This window comes from Arvicanthis niloticus, chromosome 30 (assembly GCF_011762505.2).
Source record: "Arvicanthis niloticus isolate mArvNil1 chromosome 30, mArvNil1.pat.X, whole genome shotgun sequence".
In the NCBI taxonomy this organism is placed as follows: domain Eukaryota; kingdom Metazoa; phylum Chordata; class Mammalia; order Rodentia; family Muridae; genus Arvicanthis; species Arvicanthis niloticus.
Window position 1 is genome coordinate 2,865,210 of NC_133438.1, and position 7,998 is coordinate 2,873,207.

The following is a 7,998-nucleotide window of genomic DNA, read 5'->3' on the forward strand; positions in this document are numbered from 1 at the left end:
ACATTTTGCCCTTAAGATCAGCTGAGGAGTAAAGTGTTTCCAGTAGATAAAGCTATTGCTTATCTCAAGATAGAATGGTGTCTACAGCAGAAACAAATAGGAGGTTGCACATCCATCCAGAGGATAGATGGCTGGATATGTGTACAACTCCCCAGTCATTATCTCATGATGAGGGTTGTATCAGACTTTATCTTTTATTCTTTTGCATGTTGTAAAGATAAATTGGATAATATTTTGTTTTCTTTCCACTACTTTTCGCCACCTGCCATCTGCCATTTATACTCAATGGAAACCATAAGCATGGCTTTGGGAGATCATCTCCTGGTCTCTACAAAACAGGAACTTTTGCTTTCTATGGTGTTTGCTTGTGGACACAGAAAGCATCACATTTAAACAATATAAACATAGGTAGCATTAATATATTATATTAGGTATTATTTGTAGTTTGGATTCACCATTTTTCTTCTGTTACCCTATCTCATATTCAGTAGAAAATAAATTAAATGTAAAGGAAATTGGCATATGTAAATTGGGATTGTCCTTTACAGCCTGAAAATTTAGAGGTTCTAAAGCCTTTTGAGTATACATTGTATACTCAAAAGAAAAAAAAAAAAGGAAATCTTATGGTGTAAAAATGGGAACAGTTTTAAGCAAAGAAGGATTTCTGGATAAATATTTAAGATGGCCACTTTTTTTCCAGAATAGGAAGCAGAAAGACTTACCAAGATAGCAAGATCTGAGTAACTTATAGGAATGTAAAAGGTGAAATGCCATTATGGCATCTGAGATATAAACTTGTTAAGACTGAAGTTGAATATATTTAAGTCAATGGATCTTTCTTAAAAGAATCATCTGTCTGTGGTAACATTTATGGGTACCAGATTATAAGAATAAGATGTTAGTCTGTGGGCCTGTGTACTGGAGGCTTTCCATGGAGATCTCTGGCTCAGCCAGGCGCAAAGGTTCAGGCAAAGGGGAGAGAGTGTGAAAGGGAGGGGGAATCACCTGTGCTGCCTCCACTGCTGCAGCTGCCCCCAATTCAGTCTCTGTTGTCACTGTCTCAGTGGCTTCAAGTTGCTGCACCTGTTACTGTGCACTTAGTTGGGCTGGGCTGAGCCAATGAGAGGCTAACTAGCTGGCAAGAAGTACAGGGAAGCTTCTGATGGCATTTCTAGAGAGATCTCTTCCCAAGTCGTAGTGTTACAGCTCTTATGACAGAAATTCAGTAATTCTTGCACCCCTTTATTTCTTCTGGATAGGATTCTTATAACAGTTTTGGGGTGGGTTAGCATTTGGCAGCAGATACTTCCTATTGATTTGGTCTGAGAGCTTGGGGATACCTTAGCTACATGTGGGAGTGTTTGAAGTGCTGCTTCTATGTGACTGATGGACGCAGACCTATCTGCAAGAATGGGAGGCTGTGAGGGGCTGTAGCTATGTGAACGGAGCCAGGGGCCCAGGAGTGTGGCCAAACTTCTACAGTTCCTGAGGGTTTCTGGGATTTGAAGACTGTGTCAATCAGGTACTCAGCTGCCTCTCACAGGCTACCACCCCACATTAGTCTGATAAGTATTTATTTCAAAGTGTTTGACTTTTGTCTCAGCTTTGTGTAAGTATTGCACAGTAGGTAAAAATAGCAAACTTCATTGTAGGGATGATTCAGAGGTTAAGATCCCTTGCTCTTTTTCAGCCTATAAAGATGATATTCAAGTTAGTGGAAACATTCTTTTGAGTTAATTTTTTAAATTATAATTAATGAAACAAAAGATTCCCAAGGGGAATCCAGGGTAAAAAGATAGCCATGAAGGGAAACACAATATGTTTTGGTAAAAATGAAATATATTTATTCATATACAGAAACACCCAAACCCATGGCCACACTACCTAAATAAATGCCATTTTTGTTTGGTTGAATTTTGGGCACTATGTAGTCTTGACTATTCTAGAGTTCACTACATGGACCAGGACCACATTGAACTTAAAGAGATCTGTATGCCTCTGTCTCCTGAGTACAAGAATAAATGAATGTATCAGAACATCCACTTATACATATGCAACATACAGAAGAAACATGCATATGTTTGATAAATAAGATCAATACATCCCTATGGTCTAGACCAGCAGAAACTCTCTTGACGATATATATCTAGTCTCTTTGTCTTTGCAACTATATTTCTGGTTTTAAGTTTTATTTTGATGGTAAGGAATCTTCGATTCAAAATTTTAAGGCTCAGTCATATGTTGTTAATTAATTTAAAATATTTTAAAGTCTGGTTTTGAACATTTAGGAAATGCATAAGTGGTTAGACCAATATCTCTTCTTTGCACAATCATTGCTGTAACTTGCAGGGCTCATGATAGGTGGGATTTTGATTACTTTTCTCCTACAGTACTCTATATAGCACATTCCAACGTATATTTCCTTTTAACTGTTTTAGCCTTCTTCCTTATACCACTTGTACACACATGGCTGGTATAAGAATGTTCCAGGTGATTTTATCTCTATGTTCTGTGAATACAGTATCTTTTGTTTTCAAACATCAAATTCTGGTGATCTGTCAGTTGTATTGGCAGTAGTTTTCCATGATTGGGGATCTATATAAGTTTATTGGATGAAACTTATATAGATGAAAATGAAAATTAAGTAACCCATTCCTACAATTGGCATATTTGTTAGGCAGCATAATGTTTTTAGTTGAGGTATCATATGATAAAGTATTGTAACTAACTCCACTAAAATCGCTTTAATTTTTGTATATAAATCAACATACATTAAAAGTTTCTATAGAAGTATTTATATAGTGTTTTCAATAGACCACTAGTGTTTATTGTGCCTTTTCATATTCCCCCCTCTACACTGACCTCTTATCTAACACAATTTAACTCATATCCTCCATTTTTCCCTTTAGTATTTTTAACGATTGTATTATTCTTTACTCCTTTGAAAACCCCCATAAATGCTTCATACAAAATTGTGACTGGTAAAGATATTCCATAAAAAATTACACATCAAAAGAATCGAAGCTAACATCCACAAATGAAAGAAAATGGCAAAAATTGTTTTCCTGCATTTGCACTGCCAGACTTGGAATAAGTATTTCCTCCAACTCCATCAGTTTAATTGAATTTCCAAATTCAGTTTCACTTAACAACTGAAAAATATTCCATTGTGTGACTATACCACATTTTCATCATCCATTCACCAACTGAAGGGCACTTAGGCCATTTTCTATTTAATGGCTATAGTGAATTGAATAGTAGTGAAAGTACATGATTCTCTATTTTTAAATTAAATTTATTTATCCTCTTTACTTCCTAGTATCAGCCTTCTCTTCCTAGCTTACCTCACACAGATCCACTCACCCATTCCACCCTCCCCTTGTTTTCTGCAAGGGGGAGCCCCCATCTGGATGTTAGACCCACACACCCCAAGCTATTCTCTCCTCTGCCCTGCAAATGAAGTTGCTACAGGACTAGATGCAGCATTTCCCACTGGGGCCAAACAACGCGGATAATTTTAGAGAATAGGATCCATAGACACTCATGCAACATCTTCAGGGATAGCCGCTGCTGCTTCTATTGTTGGGGGACCACATAAGGATCAAACTGCTCATCAGTACACATGTGCAGGGGTCTTAGGTCTAGCCCAAGTTCGATCTTTGGTTGGTGATTCAAGCGCTGAGAAATACCTACACCCCAGGGTTCAGATTAGTTGATGCTGTTGGTCTTCCTTGGGTCCCTCAGTCCTTCTCTCAACTCTTCAATAAGACTCTGGAGCTCCAACTAACATCTGGCTGTGAGTCTCTGCATCACTTTCTATTGTCTGGTGAGTGGTGCCCTCAGAGGACAGTTATGCTAGGTTCCTGTGTGCAAGCAAAATAGAGTGTCACTAATAGTGTCAGGGATTGGTTCTTGCCCATCAGATGAATCCAAATTTGAGACAGTCATTGGTTCACCATATCCTCCTTATACACTCCATCTTTTTTCCTGCACTTCTTTAGGCAGGATACATTTTAGGATAAAGATTTTGTGGGCGAGTTAGTGTCCTTGTATCTTTACTTGGAGTTTTGCCTAGCTAAAGGATGTGGCCACTTCAAGAACCATATCCTCTAAATGCTTAGAGTCTTAGCTAGAGTTGCCTAGATATACCCCCAGGGGACTTCACCCATCCAAGGTCTCTGTCAGGTCCTAATGATTACATCACCTACAATGTTGTTTTCCCTGCTCTCTCCTTGCATTCTGTAAGTCTTAACCCCCCACCCCATCTTTTCCAATTCAATTTCCCACCAAGTTCTCTTCTTACATGGAACTCCAATATCTACTTTGTTTCTCCTTCTGAGAAAGATTCAACCATCGTCCCTTAGGCTGTCTTTGTTATTTGGATTTTTTGGCTCTCTTGATTATATTATAGTTAACTCGTACTTTATGGCTAATACCTATTTATAAGTGAGTACATGCCATGCATATCCTTTTGTATCTGGGTTACCTCACTTAGGATGTTTCTACTTCCATCCAATTACCTGTGAAATTCATAGTGTCCTGATATTTAATGGCTGAGTAGTATTCCATTTTGTAAATCAAACACATTTTCATCTTAATAGTAGCAGATTTTTAGCAGAACCTGACATGAATCTGGGGTAATGAAACCTAAGCTTTGATGTGCCTTTTGTTAGTGATTGTTATCTGAGTTTTTATGGGGATATTTTTTAAGGATTCTCAGATCTTTTGTATAACTATCTGGAGAGTGTCCTGGCAAAGCAGGATGTCTCTTATGGCTGAGAATTGCTTAGGTGATGGGTCTCTCAAGACAACTCCTAGATAAGAAGTTTCGACAATGCTGGAATTGACTTAGTAAAGGTGCCCTTTTGTGCAACAGTAAAAAAGACCTTTGTGGAGGCTGTGGGGTTCAGTCCTTCAGAAGCTGATTCCCTGCTGTTGAGAAGGCCAAATTCATCATGCAGTGGCTGTCTTTTCTTCTACCAGTCATTGAGAGTAACGCAGAACACTGACAGGGAACCAAAGCTAAGTTCTCTCTGCCTTTCCACATCAAACCCAAAAATATGATAAAGACAGTCCCTCTCACTGTTTGCCAAAAGCCTCCACAATCATCCATGTTCCTGAAATGTTTCAATGTCAGAACCTACCTGAACACTGCAAGAGAATATTCTGAGGTAACAAAAGCCTTTCAAACTGTATTCTCCCCCCAACACGACCTGAGCCCATTTTCAGATAACAGTTATCCCCAAATTAACCTTATATAGCCAATCTAAATTTTTTTGCTTCATCTCAAGAACACTCAGAGTCCAGGCAACCAACATCCTATATTTTTGTCTCCATCATTTATTCTGAGGGGTGGGTCCTCATTCCCTTTTCTTGGTATTGGAATTCTTCTTCCCAACTACTAGGACCATGAACTTAACAGTTTCAAATGTACATTTAGGACAAGATTTTTACAAACAGGTGAGTCAAGAGTGTTCTAAGGGGGAACTAGAACACTGCACCCAGTAGAAGCTCCCTGAGACAGAAAATAAATAGCTCAAAATAGCTTCAGAAGGGCCCTGACATGGACTAGATTCATTAGTGCCCTTTTACCCCCATTAAAGATTAAACAATAAAGACGATGCAGAGTCTAGTCTCTGCCTCCTTCCCTTCAAGCTTCAGAGATCATAGCATCAACATAGAAGTAGATACTAGTAGAACTGTCTAGAAGAAACATCGACCAGCTAGCTATCTGCAAAGAACACTTCAATGTGCTGAGCTGCTTGCAGGCTGGGCAATGTGATCCAGGTTCCTAGCTTTGGGATGTGAACTGTCACCCATTCTAGGACGGGCTTTTGTGATATAGCAGACTTTACATCATTTCTGCTCCTCTGAGTAATCCCAATAAAATTCACTGTTCATCCATGTTGGACTCAGGTGGTACATTCTTTGTTCTGATATTGGTTTCTATCTGGAGTGAATAGAGCTGGTTCATGTCTCTCTTGGAATGGTGTCACCCAACAATTTGTCACTAAATCATGTTCAGTTTTTTAGCAACATTAAGTACAATTTCTGCTGCCCAAATACTCTTGGATGTTTGGTATTTCCCTGGAGTAATGGTCACCTTAGTAGTGTCTATATATTTAAAGAAAATTGACTCTTTCACTCAGGAGGTGTCAATTGCCAGTAGCTTTTCAACTACAGGTGGGATTTCATGCCTACCTCCCATAAGTTGAGGTTTTCCTTGAGACATGGTCTAATGTAGCCAAGGCTAGCCTTAAACTTCTTATACAGCAAAAATAACCTTGAAATCCTAAACTGTGTGCCTCTACCTCCAGAGTACTGGGACAACAGATGCATGGCATACCATAACTAGTTATATAAACTTATTTTGTATATTTATTTTTTGTGTGGAACTGTGTGGGGTCAGAGGCCTACGTTTGGAACTCAATAGTCTCTTTCCACAATGAGGATGCCAGAGATAAAGCTGAGACTACCCATCTTAGAGGCAAGAACACTTAACCACCGAGCCATCTCACCAACTCCACTTTAACATTTTAAAACATCACTAAAATGGTATAAATTCATAAATATATATTTCATATCTATTTTTGCTTTTTGTCTCATCACACAGTGATAGATACATGAACATGCATTACACAAATTTAAATTTGTTATCTATGCTTTTTTTCCATTCACTTTTATCTGTGCTGGTAGGCACATAAAAGTAGCTACAGGGTCAGACCAATAATACTGGCAACTTGAAGATGTGGTTTCTTCTAAATAACTGAAAAAATAAATATCTTATGTCATTGAAAGACGTGGTTAAATATATATGTATAATGCTGTAAGATCATCTACATGATATACATGACAGGGTTACTTGTGGAATTTACAAAGAGAGGAATAAAATGGGGCTTGATTAAGTATTTGTTCTTACTTTTAGCATTAGAAGGAATGCATGATTTTTATAAAAATATGATTTCCATATGCATAAGATATATGTAAGACCAAATTAAGACCAGATCCCAGCATGGAGAGTGGAGTAGGTCATGAAGGTTCACCCCTAGCGGAGGAGCTGTAACTGTTAGCTAACTGATATGGAGGGTCAGTTTTCTTTAAGTGCAGCCCCTGGCCATGCTCCAGTAAAAGACCACATGTCCAAGAATGCTTGGATAACACATATTGGCATTGATGGTAGAGCAAGGGACAACACAACACTGGGTGAAAGAGAAGGATGATGGATCTGGAAAGAGTTAAGTGGGGAGGATGGTGAATATGATCAAAATATATAGTATTAAATATTCAAAGAAGTAATAAACATATAAAATGTGCCTTTAAATGCCTTCATCCAGAAAAAGAAGACCCCTAGTTAGATTGCTAGAAGGACTAAGAATCAAGTCAGATAAGTCTTTCTTAGAATCTCAGTTTGGGCACAATCTTTCAAAATCAAGATTAACAAGAGGTTAGAAATGGCTCCGCAGTTAAGCTCACATATTGCTCTTGCAGAACATAAGTTCAGTTTCAAATAACCCATGACAGACAGCTCATAACTGTCTGAAGCTCCAGCTCCAAGGGATCTGACACCTTCTTATGGCCTTTGCAGGTACCTATGCTCATGTGTTTATACACACACACACACACACACACACACACACACACACACACACACACACTAACCATTAACATTTGAAACTGGAAGTCAGTAAAATTGGAAAATGCCTAAATTACTATTTAGTAAAAAAACACCAAACAGCAAGAGTTTCCATTATCTGAAGGCCCAGCCTAGGCCCTTTGCTAAAGGCTTTTCAAGCACTTCTCATTAAAAGTTCCCCCAACAACCTTTTCATGTATCATTACTGCGTGGACCTACTCTATGGCTCTAATAATCTACTAACAAGCAAATCTCATTTTAAGACATTTCCATTCCACTACTTAAAGACACTTAACACTTTGTTGGGTGATCAAGATACCAGCATGGAAAAGAAAATGTAATTATATGCCAGTAATTTTAGCATG